This window comes from Pseudophryne corroboree, chromosome 4 (genome assembly GCF_028390025.1).
Source record: "Pseudophryne corroboree isolate aPseCor3 chromosome 4, aPseCor3.hap2, whole genome shotgun sequence".
Classification (NCBI taxonomy): Eukaryota; Metazoa; Chordata; class Amphibia; order Anura; family Myobatrachidae; genus Pseudophryne; species Pseudophryne corroboree.
Window position 1 is genome coordinate 184,299,418 of NC_086447.1, and position 18,529 is coordinate 184,317,946.

General features: G+C 45.2%; 1 protein-coding gene and 4 pseudogenes across 2 annotated transcripts in view; 2 read left to right on the forward strand and 3 right to left on the reverse strand.

Annotated features, from left to right (window-relative positions):
* The window catches only part of SPHKAP (SPHK1 interactor, AKAP domain containing), a 526,349-nt gene that overhangs the window by 186,664 nt on the left and 321,156 nt on the right, over positions 1-18,529 (reverse strand). The window lies entirely within an intron of this gene.
* On the reverse strand, positions 6,928-7,046 carry LOC134912723 (5S ribosomal RNA; annotated as a pseudogene).
* LOC134912724 (5S ribosomal RNA) lies at positions 8,340-8,458 on the reverse strand (annotated as a pseudogene).
* On the forward strand, positions 9,896-10,014 carry LOC134912725 (5S ribosomal RNA; annotated as a pseudogene).
* LOC134912726 (5S ribosomal RNA) lies at positions 11,308-11,426 on the forward strand (annotated as a pseudogene).

Here is an 18,529-nt window from a genome sequence, read left to right on the forward strand (position 1 = left end):
CATGCAACCTCCATACAGGTTGTTTCCTCAGGACTTAGATCTGCTGACCTGTTTACACTGTGCCTCCGCGGACTCTTGACAATGGCCCTCATTCCGAGTTGGTCGGTCGCAAGGCGAATTTAGCAGAGTTGCTCACGCTAAGCCACCGCCTACTGGGAGTGAATCTTAGCTTCTTAAAATTGCGACCGATGTATTCGCAATATTGCGATTACTAACTACTTAGCAGTTTCAGAGTAGCTTCAGACTTACTCTGCCTGTGCGATCAGTTCAGTGCTTGTCGTTCCTGGTTGACGTCACAAACACACCCAGCGTTCGCCCAGGCACTCCCACCGTTTCTCCAGCCACTCCTGCGTTTTTTCCGGAAACGGTAGCGTTTTCAGCCACACGCCCCTAAAACGCCGTGTTTACGCCCAGTAACACCCATTTCCTGTCAATCACATTACGATCGCCGGAGCGAAGAAAAAGCCGTGAGTAAAAATACTTTCTTCATAGTAAAGTTACTTGGCGCAGTCGCAGTGCGAACTTTGCGCATGCGTACTAAGCGGATTTTCACTGCGATGCGATGAAAAAGAACGAGCGAACAACTCGGAATGAGGGCCAATATACTTTCTCCAGGTGCAAAGTCTCTCCTTTTTTTTTTCTTTTTTTCTTTGCTCCTATGAATGAGCCCCTCATAGTATAACAATTAAATAAATTTCAGCAAGTATTCAGCTGTAGCAGTTATCCTCTAACGTATGCAAGTCCACACCAGGGCTGGATTAAACCTAGTGCGGGACCTGGGGTTTTTAAGATGGAGATAGGTGCAGGGAGTGCAGCTGCTATGGGGTCCAGAGCTGAGAGAGGCCACCTTCCCGTCACAGTTACATGTGTTATATACATTTTTCACCAATGGGTGGTACATAGGAGCCTTTACAAACGTTTGCTTGGGCCTATAATATATATAGTTACATCCCTGGACCTTCTCATTGTAATGTGGCATTAAATAAACCGGAGGGCCTACAATATATATAGTTATGTCCCTGGACCTGCTCATTGTAATGTGGCATTAAATGAACTGAAGGGCATTATAATGTTAAATAATATAAGCTGGGGCACTGTAATGTGGCACAATATGAAGTGGAGGCAGTATAGTGTGGCATACTATGCACTTAGGGCACTGTATGTAATAATGTGAGTTGGGGGTACTGTGTGGCATAACGTGTACTGGCAGTCCTACAATGTGACATAATGTGAACTAGGGCACTACTATGGTTCAGAAAATGAACTAGTGCATTATTATGGGGCATAAAATTAACAACTGTTGCGGACAGGTTTCTCTCTAGAAGCATTGGTCCAGGGACACCATCAAAATGTTCCTATGGGGCCTACGCCCCTGACAGGAGGCCCTGTGGTATAAAAGGACTGTGACTCTCTTCTCTAGTACACCTCCAACAAAATAGCATTATTCACCCCAGCACTCCTTTGTCCCATATGCTTTCTCCTCCATCCTTTAACTCTGTCTCCTGCTCTTTCCCTTCTTCAGCTTTCTGTTCTCTCCCAGCTCTCCTTATATTTCCCCCTTTATTGTTATTTTTCAAGTTCTCTGCCAAGGGGCAGTTTAAAAGAGGAGAAGGCCCATGTTGATGCTCCATACAGACAGACCCCCTCCTCTCTGGCTTTGTGCTAGAGTCTATTGAGCATGTGTAGGTCTCCGAGAACATGGTGCCCATGCCTTGTTCCCGGTGACCTCTACTGCACATGATGCATAAATTATCGGGACAATGGGTGCAGCATCCATATTTCCTATAATTTCTGCTGCTCTGCAGCGCTGGCCGCCGACCAACATGGGTCTCCAGAGACTGCAAATAGGTAAGCAGGAATCCTCACATCGCCCTTTTATCCTCCTCTGAAGCAGACTACAGTCAAAATGATTGACCTGGGCTGGCAAACCACAGGTGTCGCCTACACAGAATACTGTATATTATAATAAGAATTTACTCACCGGTAATTCTATTTCGCATAGTCCGTAGTGGATGCTGGGTACTCCGTAAGGACCATGGGGTATAGACGGGCTCTGCAGGAGACTGGGCACTCTTAAAAGAAAGATTAGGTACTATATCTGGTGTGCACTGGCTCCTCCCTCTATGCCCCTCCTCCAGACCTCAGTTAGGGAAACTGTGCCCGGAAGAGCTGACATTACTAGGAAAGGATTTGGAATCCAGGGTAAGACTCATACCAGCCACACCAATCACACCGTACAACTCGTGATAACTATACCCAGTTAACAGTATGAACAATAACTGAGCCTCTCTCAACAGATGGCTCATACAATAACCCTTTAGTTAAGCAATAACTATATACATGTATTGCAGAGAGTCCGCACTTGGAACGGGCTCCCAGCATCCACTACGGACTACGAGAAATAGAATTACCGGTGAGTAAATTCTTATTTTCTTTGACGTCCTAGTGGATGCTGGGTACTCCGTAAGGACCATGGGGATTATACCAAAGCTCCCAAACGGGCGGGAGAGTGCGGATGACTCTGCAGCACCGAATGAGCAAACTCAAGGTCCTCCTCAGCCAGGGTATCAAACTTGTAGAATTTTGCAAAAGTGTTTGAACCCGACCAAGTAGCAGCTCGGCAAAGTTGTAAAGCCGAGACCCCTCGGGCAGCCGCCCAAGAAGAGCCCACCTTCCTCGTGGAATGGGCTTTTACTAATTTAGGATGCGGCAGTCCAGCCGCAGAATGTGCAAGCTGAATCGTGCTACAGATCCAGCGAGCAATAGTTTGCTTTGAAGCAGGAGCACCCAGCTTGTTGGGTGCATGCAGGATAAATAGCGAGTCAGTTTTTCTGACTCTAGCCGTCCTGGAAACATAAAGTTTCAGGGCCCGGACTACGTCCAGCAACTTGGAATCCGCCAAGTCCCTAGTAGCCGCAGGCACCACAATAGGTCGGTTCAAATGAAACAATGATACCACCTTAGGGAGAAATTGGGGACGAGTCCTCCATTCTGCCCTTTCCATATGGAAGATCAGATATGGGCTTTTACATGACAAAGCCGCCAATTCTGACACACGCCTAGTCCAAGCTAAGGCCAAAAGCATGACCACTTTCCACGTGAGATATTTTAGCTCCACGGTCTTAAGTGGCTCAAACCAGTGGGATTTTAGGAATCCAACACACGTTAAGATCCCAAGGTGCCACTGGAGGCACAAAAGGGGCTGAATATGCAGCACCCCTGTAACAACGTCCGAACTTCAGGCAGTGAAGCCAGTTCTTTGTGAGAGAAAAAAGGGATAGGGCCGAAATCTTGGCCTTTATGGATCCTAATTTTAGGCCCATAGTCACTCCTGACTGTAGGAAGTGCAGGAATCGACCCCCCTGGAATTCCTCTGTAGGGCCTTCCCGGCCACACACCAAGCAACCTATTTTCGCTATATACAGTCAAAAAGTCTTGCTGTCACGTCTTTCCTAGCCTTTATCAGCGTAGGAATAACTGCATCCGGAATGCCCTTTTCCGCTAGGATCCGGCGTACAACCGCCATGCCGTCCAACGCAGCCGCGGTAAGTCTTGGATCAGACAGGGTCCCTGTTGCAACATGTCCTGACTGAGAGGCAGAGGCCATGGGTCCTCTGAGAGCATTTCTTGCAGTTCCGGGTACTGAGTCCTTCTTGGCCAATCCGGAGCAAAGAATATTGTTCACACTCCTCCGTTTATTACAATTCTCAGCCCTTGGGTCTGAGAGGAAGAGGAGGGAATATATAGACCGACTGGAACACCCACGGTGTTACTAGTGCGACCACAGCTATCGCCTGAGAGTCCCTTGACCCAGCGTAAAACCTTTTTTATCTTTTTATTGAGGTGGGACGCCATGTAGTCCACCTGAGGCAGTTTCCATCAATTTGCAAAACTGCGTGAAGACTTCCTGATGAAGTCACCACCTTCCCGGGTGGAGGTCGTGTCCACTCCCGGAATGAACACTGCTGACAGTGCGCTTACTTGATTCTCCGCCCAGCAAAGAATTCTGGTGGCTTCTACCCTCGCCACCCTGCTCCTTGTGCCGCCCTGGCGGTTTACATGAGCCCCTGCGGTCTGACTGGATCAGAACCGGTTGGTCGCGAAGCAGGAACTCCGCTTGACTTAAGGCGTTGTATATGGCCCTTAGTTCCAGGATATTGATGTGAAGGCAAGTCTGTTGGCTTGACCACAAACCTTGGAATTTTCTTCCCTGTGTAACTGCCCCCCACCCTCGGAGGCTTGCATCCGTGGTCACCAGGACCCAGTCCTGAATGCCGAATCTGCGGCCCTCGAGAAGGTGAGCACTCCGCAGCCACCACAGGAGAGACACCCTGGCCCTGGGGGATAGGGTGATTAACCGATGCATCTGAAGATGTGATCCGGACCACTTGTCCAGTAAGTTCCATTGTCCTTGCATGGAACCAGCCGAAGGGGATGGCCTCGTATGATGCCATCATCCTTCCCAGGACTCGAGTGCAGTGATGCACTGACACCTGTTTTGGTTTTCAATGGATGCCTGACCAGTGTCATGAGCTCCTGAGCTCTCTCTATCAGGAGATAAACCCTCTTCTGGTCTGTGTCTAGGATCATGCCTAGGCGAGGCAGATGAGCTGTAGGAACCAACTGCGACTTCGGAATATATAGAATCCAGTCATGTTGCCGTTTCACTTCCAGAGAAGGTGATACGCTGTCCAGCAACTGCTCTCTTGATCTCGCTTTTATGAGGAGATCATCCAAGTATGTGATAATAGTGACACCTTGCTTCCGCAGGAGCACCATCATATCCGCCATTACCTTGGTGAAATTGGTAATGACAATCCCGTACCGCAATTCTGAGGTACGGCTGATGAGGTGGATAAATGGGGACACGAAGGTATGCATCCCTTATGTCCCGATTCATTTCAGGCTTGCAATGACCGCTCTTAGCGATTCCATCTTGAACCTGAACCTTTTCAGGTATATGTTCAGGGATTTTAATACAATATGGGTCTAACCGAACCGTCTGGTTTCGGGATTATAACATGGTCGAATAATAACACCCTCTTGTTGAAGGAGGGGACCCTTGACCACCAACTGTTGAAGATACAATTTACGAATTGCAGTTACCACTGGCTCCCTCTCTTGGGGGGAAGCCCGCCGGGTCCTCGGTGAGGGGGCATCTTCTCACAGTCCAGCCTGTATCCCTGCGATACAATTTCTATTGCCCAGGGATCTAACAGGGAGTGAACCCACTTGTGGCTGAACTTACGAAGGCGTGTCCCCACCGGGCCTAGCTCCGCCTGTGGAGCCCCAGCGACATGCGGTGGATTTTTGTAGAGGCCGGGGAGGACTTCTGTTCCTGGGGACTAGCTGTGTTGTACAGCTTCTTTCCTCTGCCCCCGGCTCTGACAAGAAAGGACGCACCTCAGACTTTCTTGTTTCTTTATTCGAAAAGCTGCATTTAATAATGTCGTGCTTTCCTAGGCTGTGCAGGAATATAAGGCAAAATATCAGAATTACCAGCTATAGCTGTGGAGACCAGGCCCGAGAACCTTTCTCCACACAATCCTCAGCCTTCCATATGCCTCTTAAGTCGGCATCCTCTGTCCAATGTATATTCTACAGGACACGTCAAGCAGAAATCGACATAGCTTTTGTCTCTAGGACCCAGTATACTCATGTCCCTTTGGGCATGCTTTATAATTATATATCTATCACTTAAGACAGCATCTTAAAATATTTATATGCATACTAGGGTCTCAATCTCTGCTGATAAGGTACCTGTCCACGCTGCCACAGCGCTATAAACCCATGCCGACACAACCGCCGGTCTGGGTAGTATACTAGAATGTGCACACTATCTGCAGGTTCCCTGAGAATAGCTAGTGCAAACAGGACACCCAAGGGGAAGATTCTCAACACATCCTGGCCCTAGTGGGGAAAGGATACAGCCTGAGAATTCTCTTGTGGGAAGCTGCCGTCTCTTGTCTGGAGATTCCCGCTCTTTTTCCTCATGAGAGGAGGGAAATTTACCTCAGCATTCTTCCCCTTAACATGTGTACTCTCGTGTCAGGGACAGATGAGTCATCAGTGATATGCAAATCATCTTTTATTCCAATAATCATATATTGAATATCTTTTAGCCCTCATGGCTGTAACTTTGCATTATTGTAGTCGACAGCGGAGTTAAACTCCGTGTCGATACTTTGTTATTTTGGATAGTGAACATAGAGAGACTCTGAAGGACTCTGTGACATAGGGACAGACCAGGGTAGATTTCCTTTCTGTTCCCTAACCTTTTGTAAGAAGGGATTGGTGCCGCACAGGATGGTATAAAATTCTTTGGAATGGGCTCTTAAATAATTTGTCCCTTGTAGACCAACAGTGCAAATATTTTGAACTTGCCTGTATAGGTAAATAAGGTAATTGTTGGTGGTGCACCCAGAGTCAATGGTATATGGTGAGGTTGCGAAGAGAAAGAGAGACTCTTTGTTGGGGCACGCTTGAAAGACTAAAACTTAACTTTTAATACAAAATAGATTATAATATGGTACACCAAAACAAACACACATATAAAAATTAGCTAATAAAAATGACAGTGACACCTGAGGTGAAAATATTAGAGAGTAAGTTTGATTGTCACAGGATGATGGATAATCTGTTAGGTATTAAATGCATAAATGTTGCATATGTTGCAAACATGTTGAGATTTATAATCCTTATATAGTTACCTGTGAGAAAAATATATCCAACCTGGTAATGGTTTAATCTGCTACTTAGAAATTAGTGTCAAGGGAATACCAGAGATGGGAAAGCTAGTGCTTAAGACAAAAATGGACAAAAAATCAACAAAGCTCAATGGCTAGGAGAGAAGAAATATAAGGTGTGAAGATTGGTAATGATCAAAGGTTACTCCAAAACCTCCGTTTGTCACAAATACAGAGATATTTGTTACTACACCTGATATTCCCTAGCAGTCTCCCAAATAGGTACTAATCAGGCTATTCACTGCTTAGCTTCCAAGATCAGGCGAGGTTGGGCGTACCCAGTGAAATATGGTAGTAAAAACCCCTTGATTGTGAATACAATGGTATATGGTTATTGATGTATACCAAAGAAGTACTTCTATAGTTCACTATTGTGCCCAGTCCTATTGTTGCCTTAGAATTAACAAATGGACAGGATAACTGGCATCAAATTGTGAAAAGTACTGTAGAATAGTAGAGTCTAGGAAACTTGTAGGTACAGGTCCCGTCTTCTATTCTCTATTGTCAACCACATATCTCACATGGTAGAGAAGGGATCAAAGAGACGGGTTTCCTGTGCCCAGAAAAAATAGGAGTGAAATTACACAGATATCTTAAGCCCTGACGACAGTAAATGATAAGGAATTTAGGGTTCTTCACTGAGTGATTAATATTACTCAGATGGAATAGACAAATAGCAGATTACGCAAGGATTACACAGTCAATTGAAAAAGATTTCACATTATACGATACCAGTGGATGAGTGGGCTGAGCCGTGCACTGCTCAGCTCCACAGGACACAAGATATTGTGCCAAAATATGGGACAAATATACGTCTTTATATTGGTGTGTGTGGTCAGAGAGTGTACTAAAACAAATTATGCCAGTAATTGGCCTAAATGAACAGAAATGTTCTGTCCGTGCTGGCGCCTGAAGCTGAAGATAAAATCAGCATAAGTTGACAGAAGAAAGAAGGGATTGGTGCCGCACAGGATGGTATAAAATTCTTTGGAATGGGCTCTTAAATAATTTGTCCCTTGTAGACCAACAGTGCAAATATTTTGAACTTGCCTGTATAGGTAAATAAGGTAATTGTTGGTGGTGCACCCAGAGTCAATGGTATATGGTGAGGTTGCGAAGAGAAAGAGAGACTCTTTGTTGGGGCACGCTTGAAAGACTAAAACTTAACTTTTAATACAAAATAGATTATAATATGGTACACCAAAACAAACACACATATAAAAATTAGCTAATAAAAATGACAGTGACACCTGAGGTGAAAATATTAGAGAGTAAGTTTGATTGTCACAGGATGATGGATAATCTGTTAGGTATTAAATGCATAAATGTTGCATATGTTGCAAACATGTTGAGATTTATAATCCTTATATAGTTACCTGTGAGAAAAATATATCCAACCTGGTAATGGTTTAATCTGCTACTTAGAAATTAGTGTCAAGGGAATACCAGAGATGGGAAAGCTAGTGCTTAAGACAAAAATGGACAAAAAATCAACAAAGCTCAATGGCTAGGAGAGAAGAAATATAAGGTGTGAAGATTGGTAATGATCAAAGGTTACTCCAAAACCTCCGTTTGTCACAAATACAGAGATATTTGTTACTACACCTGATATTCCCTAGCAGTCTCCCAAATAGGTACTAATCAGGCTATTCACTGCTTAGCTTCCAAGATCAGGCGAGGTTGGGCGTACCCAGTGAAATATGGTAGTAAAAACCCCTTGATTGTGAATACAATGGTATATGGTTATTGATGTATACCAAAGAAGTACTTCTATAGTTCACTATTGTGCCCAGTCCTATTGTTGCCTTAGAATTAACAAATGGACAGGATAACTGGCATCAAATTGTGAAAAGTACTGTAGAATATCCGGTCGCAAAGCCGAATTCCACGGCACATTTTCTCAACAGGAAGTGATGTAACTTTACGTCTACATCACTTCCTAACAATTAGGTCTCGTTACGCACTAGGCTATGCCATCACAGCCACCCCGTTACTTACCCCTGTGACCCGGCCCACTCTGTAATAGCTAGCCTTATAACTAACTTTATTTAACTATTCAAATTACGGCTCCACACGACTTCCGGTCGTCATGACCGGAAGTGACGTATATCTGCCGGACGACGTGTCCACGCCAATTCATGCGGGGCATATTCCGGTATGGGCAATGATACTATAACCATTCTTTTATCTTCCCTCTGGGTAAGGCACTCCCTGCGATTGTGGGCTTTTTAGACTTATATACTAACCTATTCAAACTCTCCTCATCACGGCATTACACGACTTCCGGCCTTCGCGACCGGAAGTGACGCATACTTGTCTGACGATGCGTCCACATTAAAGTTATCACTCCAATAACCCTCCTATTCTCTACCTACTATATTATAACTGACCTCAGCAATTTTTAACTTTATTTGTATTAAACTTTTCTCAAAATAAAGTCCTAATAGATAAAGATATCTAGAGACTGCTTACTGAGGTCACATAATATCACTTCCGGGTCCTGAAACAGGAACTGACATGGAGGAGGTTATATAACATTACCTCCACCCCTTCCCCTGTCTTATTATTGGTCCATCCAATTAGACCACTCCCACTATTGACTCAAATACCTTGCCTTCCACCACTTCTTCACACAGTGAACAAGCCACCATCCGGTGAAACGGCCGTCTGTGTCCTGTGGAGCTGAGCAGTGCACGGCTCAGCCCACTCATCCACTGGTATCGTATAATGTGAAATCTTTTTCAATTGACTGTGTAATCCTTGCGTAATCTGCTATTTGTCTATTCCATCTGAGTAATATTAATCACTCAGTGAAGAACCCTAAATTCCTTATCATTTACTGTCGTCAGGGCTTAAGATATCTGTGTAATTTCACTCCTATTTTTTCTGGGCACAGGAAACCCGTCTCTTTGATCCCTTCTCTACCATGTGAGATATGTGGTTGACAATAGAGAATAGAAGACGGGACCTGTACCTACAAGTTTCCTAGACTCTACTATTCTACAGTACTTTTCACAATTTGATGCCAGTTATCCTGTCCATTTGTTAATTCTAAGGCAACAATAGGACTGGGCACAATAGTGAACTATAGAAGTACTTCTTTGGTATACATCAATAACCATATACCATTGTATTCACAATCAAGGGGTTTTTACTACCATATTTCACTGGGTACGCCCAACCTCGCCTGATCTTGGAAGCTAAGCAGTGAATAGCCTGATTAGTACCTATTTGGGAGACTGCTAGGGAATATCAGGTGTAGTAACAAATATCTCTGTATTTGTGACAAACGGAGGTTTTGGAGTAACCTTTGATCATTACCAATCTTCACACCTTATATTTCTTCTCTCCTAGCCATTGAGCTTTGTTGATTTTTTGTCCATTTTTGTCTTAAGCACTAGCTTTCCCATCTCTGGTATTCCCTTGACACTAATTTCTAAGTAGCAGATTAAACCATTACCAGGTTGGATATATTTTTCTCACAGGTAACTATATAAGGATTATAAATCTCAACATGTTTGCAACATATGCAACATTTATGCATTTAATACCTAACAGATTATCCATCATCCTGTGACAATCAAACTTACTCTCTAATATTTTCACCTCAGGTGTCACTGTCATTTTTATTAGCTAATTTTTATATGTGTGTTTGTTTTGGTGTACCATATTATAATCTATTTTGTATTAAAAGTTAAGTTTTAGTCTTTCAAGCGTGCCCCAACAAAGAGTCTCTCTTTCTCTTCGCAACCTCACCATATACCATTGACTCTGGGTGCACCACCAACAATTACCTTATTTACCTATACAGGCAAGTTCAAAATATTTGCACTGTTGGTCTACAAGGGACAAATTATTTAAGAGCCCATTCCAAAGAATTTTATACCATCCTGTGCGGCACCAATCCCTTCTTTCTTCTGTCAACTTATGCTGATTTTATCTTCAGCTTCAGGCGCCAGCACGGACAGAACATTTCTGTTCATTTAGGCCAATTACTGGCATAATTTGTTTTAGTACACTCTCTGACCACACACACCAATATAAAGACGTATATTTGTCCCATATTTTGGCACAATATCTTGTGTCCTGTGGAGCTGAGCAGTGCACGGCTCAGCCCACTCATCCACTGGTATCGTATAATGTGAAATCTTTTTCAATTGACTGTGTAATCCTTGCGTAATCTGCTATTTGTCTATTCCATCTGAGTAATATTAATCACTCAGTGAAGAACCCTAAATTCCTTATCATTTACTGTCGTCAGGGCTTAAGATATCTGTGTAATTTCACTCCTATTTTTTCTGGGCACAGGAAACCCGTCTCTTTGATCCCTTCTCTACCATGTGAGATATGTGGTTGACAATAGAGAATAGAAGACGGGACCTGTACCTACAAGTTTCCTAGACTCTACTATTCTACAGTACTTTTCACAATTTGATGCCAGTTATCCTGTCCATTTGTTAATTCTAAGGCAACAATAGGACTGGGCACAATAGTGAACTATAGAAGTACTTCTTTGGTATACATCAATAACCATATACCATTGTATTCACAATCAAGGGGTTTTTACTACCATATTTCACTGGGTACGCCCAACCTCGCCTGATCTTGGAAGCTAAGCAGTGAATAGCCTGATTAGTACCTATTTGGGAGACTGCTAGGGAATATCAGGTGTAGTAACAAATATCTCTGTATTTGTGACAAACGGAGGTTTTGGAGTAACCTTTGATCATTACCAATCTTCACACCTTATATTTCTTCTCTCCTAGCCATTGAGCTTTGTTGATTTTTTGTCCATTTTTGTCTTAAGCACTAGCTTTCCCATCTCTGGTATTCCCTTGACACTAATTTCTAAGTAGCAGATTAAACCATTACCAGGTTGGATATATTTTTCTCACAGGTAACTATATAAGGATTATAAATCTCAACATGTTTGCAACATATGCAACATTTATGCATTTAATACCTAACAGATTATCCATCATCCTGTGACAATCAAACTTACTCTCTAATATTTTCACCTCAGGTGTCACTGTCATTTTTATTAGCTAATTTTTATATGTGTGTTTGTTTTGGTGTACCATATTATAATCTATTTTGTATTAAAAGTTAAGTTTTAGTCTTTCAAGCGTGCCCCAACAAAGAGTCTCTCTTTCTCTTCGCAACCTCACCCTAACCTTTTGTGCAATAATTTTACCTCAGCACTTACACATATCCAAACAGGTGTCGGCGTTGTCGACGGAGACACCCTCCCACACACATATCCGCTCTATCACCTCCTTAGAGGAGCCTTTTACCTCAGACATGTCGACACACGCGTACCAACACACCACACACACAGGGGATGCTCTATTTGAAGACAGTTCCCCCACCAGACCCTTTGGAGAGACAGAGAGAGAGTATGCCAGCACACACCACAGCGCTATATAATACAGGGATGTACACTATACTGAGTGATTTTTCCCCTATAGCAGCTTATATACACAGTTTTGCGCCTAAATTTATGTGCCCCCCCTCTCTTTTTTACCCTTTGTGTACCAGGATACTGCAGGGGAGAGCCTGGGGAGCTTCCTTCCAGCTGAGCTGTGAAGAGAAAATGGCGCCGGTGTGCTGAGGAAGAAGGCCCGGCCCCCTCAGCGGCGGGCTTCTGTCCTTTTATGTACTTAATGGCGGGGGTTAATGCACATATACAGTTTATCAGACTGTATTATGTGCTTTTCGCCAAGTAAGGTAATCTAATTGCTGCCCAGGGCGCCCCCCAGCGCCCTGCACCCATCAGTGACCGGAGTGTGTGGTGTGCTAAGGGAGCAATGGCGCACAGCTGCAGTGCTGTGCGCTACCTTAATGAAGACCGGAGTCTTCAGCCGCCGATTTTCAACTTCTCTTCGTTCTTCTGGATCTGCAAGGGGGACGGCGGCGCGGCTCCGGGACCGGACGACCGAGGACTGGGCCTGTGTTCGATCCCTCTGGAGCTAATGGTGTCCAGTAGCCTTAGAAGCCCAAGCTAGCTGCAAGCAGGTAGGTTCGCTTCTCTCCCCTCAGTCCCACGTAGCAGTGAGTCTGTTGCCAGCAGATCTCACTGAAAATAAAAAACCTAACAAATACTTTTTTTTTCTAGGAAGCTCAGGAGAGCCCCTAGGGTGCATCCAGCTCTGGCCGGGCACAGATACTAACTGAGGTCTGGAGGAGGGGCATAGAGGGAGGAGCCAGTGCACACCAGATATAGTACCTAATCTTTCTTTTAAGAGTGCCCAGTCTCCTGCAGAGCCAGTCTATACCCCATGGTCCTTACGGAGTACCCAGCATCCACTAGGACGTCAGAGAAAAAGGATTATGTATACTTTTGCTTTGGAGAACACCTGCATAGTATTGATTATGGGATGCACAAAGTGCTTGCTTTGCAGATAACTAAAGAGTGACATAAATCATTACTGTGAGCAAGATATGAATTTTAGACTCAGGGTCAAATGCATAATTGAATGTCTTACATTACTTCCAGATATTGCTATTACAAGGAATTTATTAAAATAATAGCTTGATCTGCCCGCTGCTCTGCCCTGCCTCGACTCCCCACTCTGTCCTGCCATCCTTTCCTGGCACAGAATGGTCCTCCACTCAGGTCTGGCCCGTCACTCACTGCTCCCACTGTGCATGTATGTGGTTGACAGGGACGACCATAGTGGATTTATATACGTTTAAAAGAAACGTATTTGTCCCAGAATGCAGTTCTTCCTCGGCTCTTTGCAAGCAGGGCTCTATCTCTGCATGTACTGTATGCATGAACTAGTAAATGTGCACTCACAACAATATTACCATTCACTTTGGCAAGAGAGCTCGCATGGGCAGCCCTTTTTTGCATGGTGCAGTTTTCATATAATACCGTGGCTTTTACCTGTCTCAGACCCCGGACACTGAGCATAGGTTGAAGCCAGGGTTTGTTGTACTTACGAGTCCTTCACACATGAATGACGACCCAGGTTATTCCCAGGTTGGTACCGTTCACACCGGACCCGGGTCTTCTAGTGATCCGGGGTCTTCCAGCTTGCAGTGGTCGCTTGGAGACTGTCATCCCCAAGCGCTATTGTCCCCCGCCAATGAATTTCTTTTAGGCATCAAGACCGGGTCATACCTTTCACACACAAGCCAGGGCACTGACCCAGGCTACAAGTCCCGGAAATAACCCTGGTCAGTTGCAGGGTTGGGAGCCCAGAATTGTCAATACAGATCTGACCCATGCAGACATAAGCCAGACCCGGGTCAATGTGCATGTCCACCTTAATATATAGATCGCTTAGTTACACTTGTCATTAAATGTCTGTTTGTATTCTATGGCCTTTCTCTCAGCTGTAAGTAAGTATCCAGACTTGGTTATCATGCATGACCTTATTTCCTCCTCAGCTGCTTTTGTCAATCTGTTGCCTTTGTTTTCTAAAGATGAGATATGTCATCCTAGGATGCAGATTAATGTATATCAGTTGCACTTGTTTTGTATTAAAGGCTTCCAAGTATTTTACCCATGTTTTCTCTTCTTAACTGCATCACTTTGCTTTCATCCATGGTGTCCAGCCCAACAATGAACTCAGGGCCTAATTCAGATGTTTATGTACACAGCCGATGGTTCTGTGTGATTGACATGCTGCAGCGTTTGGGGGGAAGAGCGGGGGCGGCCCCCGGCACCATTTGTCGGACTCAGACCTACTGGACTCAGGTGTCCAGGTCTGACGGGCAGCCTAAGTAAGCTTTAGGTTTTGCAGGCTGACCGGTGCCTGAAAATAATGCGAATCACGATGGTTGCAGTGGTGATCTGAGGCTGTGTCCTCAGACGCAGAACTCGGATCTCGCAAATGCGTGCAGGAAGCATCTGTCTCCTACAGACATCTCCTGCTGCATTTGAATTTTAATTACATGGAACTGTACAGCCGCTTCCTTGCAAATATAAATTAGGCCCTCAGTCATTTGTTCAGAAGATGTATTGATTTTCTGTTCAGTGTAAGAATTCTCTATAGTAATTCTACAGAAGCCATAATATCATCCCTTAGGTCTTCAACAAAAGTCAGGCTGTTTCTGACAGTCGTCTTGTCTGATCTTGGGTCCAGGATTGTGCTGCCTTTGGAACACTCTCTGTATCCAACAAGGATCCCTTCCATTGCTTGGTTTTGTAGCTTGCCAGATCTTTCTTCAGGAATATAAACAAATGGTGATGCAAGAGTTTATCTGTGACGCACCCATAAACTCTGATGTGTTTTATCCTAGGTCACTCACCATGCCAAGTTGAATATGGGGTTTTCTCCATCGTTCTGGAGAGCAATCTGCTTTGCATGTAGCTGTAATTATTGGTTCGTCTTAGTATTTTTCAGATAACGGTCTGTTAGTAGCATGCCTTACGTCACCATACCTATGGTAGATTAATCAAGCTGCAAAAACTGATAGTTTTCAGAGTTCGATTGCAGGAAATGATGTCATTTTCAGATGCCATTAGTTACAGGAGCCCTTCTCCTTCCTATTGTAAAGTGTTCCAGGTGGAACAAAGGGATCCATTAGGTTCCTCTTGCCTCTTTCGGTGCATGTGAGAACTCAGTTCATGCATGCGCAGTAACAACATGTCAACTTTTACAGCTACGAGTTAGCGGCCAAAGCAGCAGTGATTGAGCTTACTGGGACAGTTGTTATTCGTAGCAGCTGTCCCTGCAATGGAGCAATATATGCAGCATGACATCAGTAGCGGATCTTGCCACGGGCAAGCAGTACTTTTGCCCGGGGCGCCGCCTTCCGGAGGGCGCAGGACGCCCTCCGGAGGGCGCCGCACCAGGGCAAGATCCGCTACTGGTGTGTGCTCCCTGCTGCCCGCTGCCCCCGGCCGCTACTGCTGGGAAGGGAAACTAGACGCGTACGCGTCTAGTTTCCCTTCCTGGAGAGGTCCTTTACTGTGCGGTGCGCGATGACGTCATCGCGCAACGCACAGCAAAGGTCCTCTCCACGAAGGGAACTAGACGCTACGCGTCTAGTTTCCCTTCGTGGAGAGGACCTTTGCTGTGCGGTGCGCGATGACGTCATCGCGCACCGCACATCAATTCAGCTGTACAGGGGGCGTAAATGACCACGCCCCCTGTACAAAGCCACGCCCCCTAAAGCCGCCCGGGGCGCCACAAGCCCCGGAGCCGGCCCTGCATGACATAACATGGAGGAATACTGACATGTTCACTATATAGTACACTGCAAAAGGAACAGTACCATTTAGTGTGCCTACAGTAACGAGGGGATATTCAATTAGCTTGCCGTGGCTAATTAACTCCCACGGGGATATCCAATTATCCCCAAACCAAATCACAGATAACTGAATTTTTTTCCCCAAATGTGGCTGGTTCACGACTTTTCACAGAAACTATCTTTGGTATCCAATTAGCTGCGGTAATTTACTGCTGCAAATGGTTCGCCGGGGGGGTATCCAATAAGCCTTGATAAACCGAAGATATCCCTGATGCCGGGAATTTATCGGGGATTATGCTGCGTCCAAAGCATAATCTGCGATAAGTGCCCTCTAGACCAGCGATAAGTGCCACGAAAATACATAGATCCTCGGCTTTTCACGGGACCCATGCATTTTCACATGAAAAACAGGTTTTTCTGCGGAACCTAATTGGATAGGGGTAATAAAAAAAGTGTTTTCCGCGGCAGCGGCACTATCGCAGGTAATTGGATATCCTCTATGTGTTTTCACACAAAAATGTAAAATATTTCATGTGGGAAAAATAGGAGCTAATAACATAATTTTATTTTAAAAAATTGTCACAATTTTTTTTTCTTCCAAAAATTCCTGCCTGTTTTTGGCACTCAAAATAAGAATTTACTTACCGATAATTCTATTTCTCGTAGTCCGTAGTGGATGCTGGGAACTCCGTAAGGACCATGGGAATAGCGGCTCCGCAGGAGACTGGGGCACAAAAGTAAAGCTTTAGGACTACCTGGTGTGCACTGGCTCCTCCCCCTAGGACCCTCCTCCAAGCCTCAGTTAGGATACTGTGCCCGGACGAGCGTACACAATAAGGAAGGATTTTGAATCCCGGGTAAGACTCATACCAGCCACACCAATCACACCGTACAACCTGTGATCTGAACCCAGTTAACAGCATGATAACAGAGGAGCCTCTGAAAAGATGGCTCACAACAATAATAACCCGATTTTTGTAACAATAACTATGTACAAGTATTGCAGACAATCCGCACTTGGGATGGGCGCCCAGCATCCACTACGGACTACGAGAAATAGAATTATCGGTAAGTAAATTCTTATTTTCTCTGACGTCCTAGTGGATGCTGGGAACTCCGTAAGGACCATGGGGATTATACCAAAGCTCCCAAACGGGCGGGAGAGTGCGGATGACTCTGCAGCACCGAATGAGAGAACTCCAGGTCCTCCTCAGCCAGGGTATCAAATTTGTAGAATTTAGCAAACGTGTTTGCCCCTGACCAAGTAGCTGCTCGGCAAAGTTGTAAAGCCGAGACCCCTCGGGCAGCCGCCCAAGATGAGCCCACCTTCCTTGTGGAATGGGCTTTTACAGATTTTGGCTGTGGCAGGCCTGCCACAGAATGTGCAAGCTGAATTGTACTACAAATCCAACGAGCAATAGTCTGCTTAGAAGCAGGAGCACCCAGCTTGTTGGGTGCATACAGGATAAATAGCGAGTCAGATTTTCTGACTCCAGCCGTCCTGGAAACATATATTTTCAGGGCCCTGACTACGTCCAGCAACTTGGAGTCCTCCAAGTCCCTAGTAGCCGCAGGTACCACAATAGGCTGGTTCAAGTGAAACGCTGAAACCACCTTAGGGAGAAATTGAGGACGAGTCCTCAATTCTGCCCTGTCCGTATGAAAAATTAGGTAAGGGCTTTTATAGGATAAAGCCGCCAATTCTGAGACATGCCTGGCTGAAGCCAGGGCCAACAGCATTACCACCTTCCATGTGAGATATTTTAAGTCCACAGTGGTGAGTGGTTCAAACCAATGTGATTTTAGGAACCCCAAAACTACATTGAGATCCCAAGGTGCCACTGGAGGCACAAAAGGAGGCTGTATATGCAGTACCCCCTTGACAAACGTCTGAACTTCAGGAACTGAAGCCAGTTCTTTCTGGAAGAAAATCGACAGGGCCGAAATTTGAACCTTAATGGACCCTAATTTTAGGCCCATAGACAGTCCTGTTTGCAGGAAATGCAGGAAACGACCCAGTTGAAATTCCTCTGTAGGGGCCTTCCTGGCCTCGCACCACGCAACATATTTACGCCAAATACGGTGATAATGCTGTACGGTTACATCCTTCCTGGCTTTGATCAGGGTAGGGATGACTTCATCCGGAATGCCTTTTTCCTTCAGGATCCGGCGTTCAACCGCCATGCCGTCAAACGCAGCCGCGGTAAGTCTTGGAACAGACAGGGTCCCTGCTGGAGCAGGTCCTTTCTTAGAGGTAGAGGCCACGGGTCCTCTGTGAGCATCTCTTGAAGTTCCGGGTACCAAGTCCTTCTTGGCCAATCCGGAGCCACGAGTATAGTCCTTACTCCTCTCCTTCTTATGATTCTCAGTACCTTGGGTATGAGAGGCAGAGGAGGGAACACATACACTGACTGGTACACCCACGGTGTTACCAGAGCGTCCACAGCTATTGCCTGAGGGTCCCTTGACCTGGCGCAATACCTGTCTAGTTTTTTGTTGAGGCGGGACGCCATCATGTCCACCTTTGGTTTTTCCCAACGGTTCACAATCATGTGGAAGACTTCTGGGTGAAGTCCCCA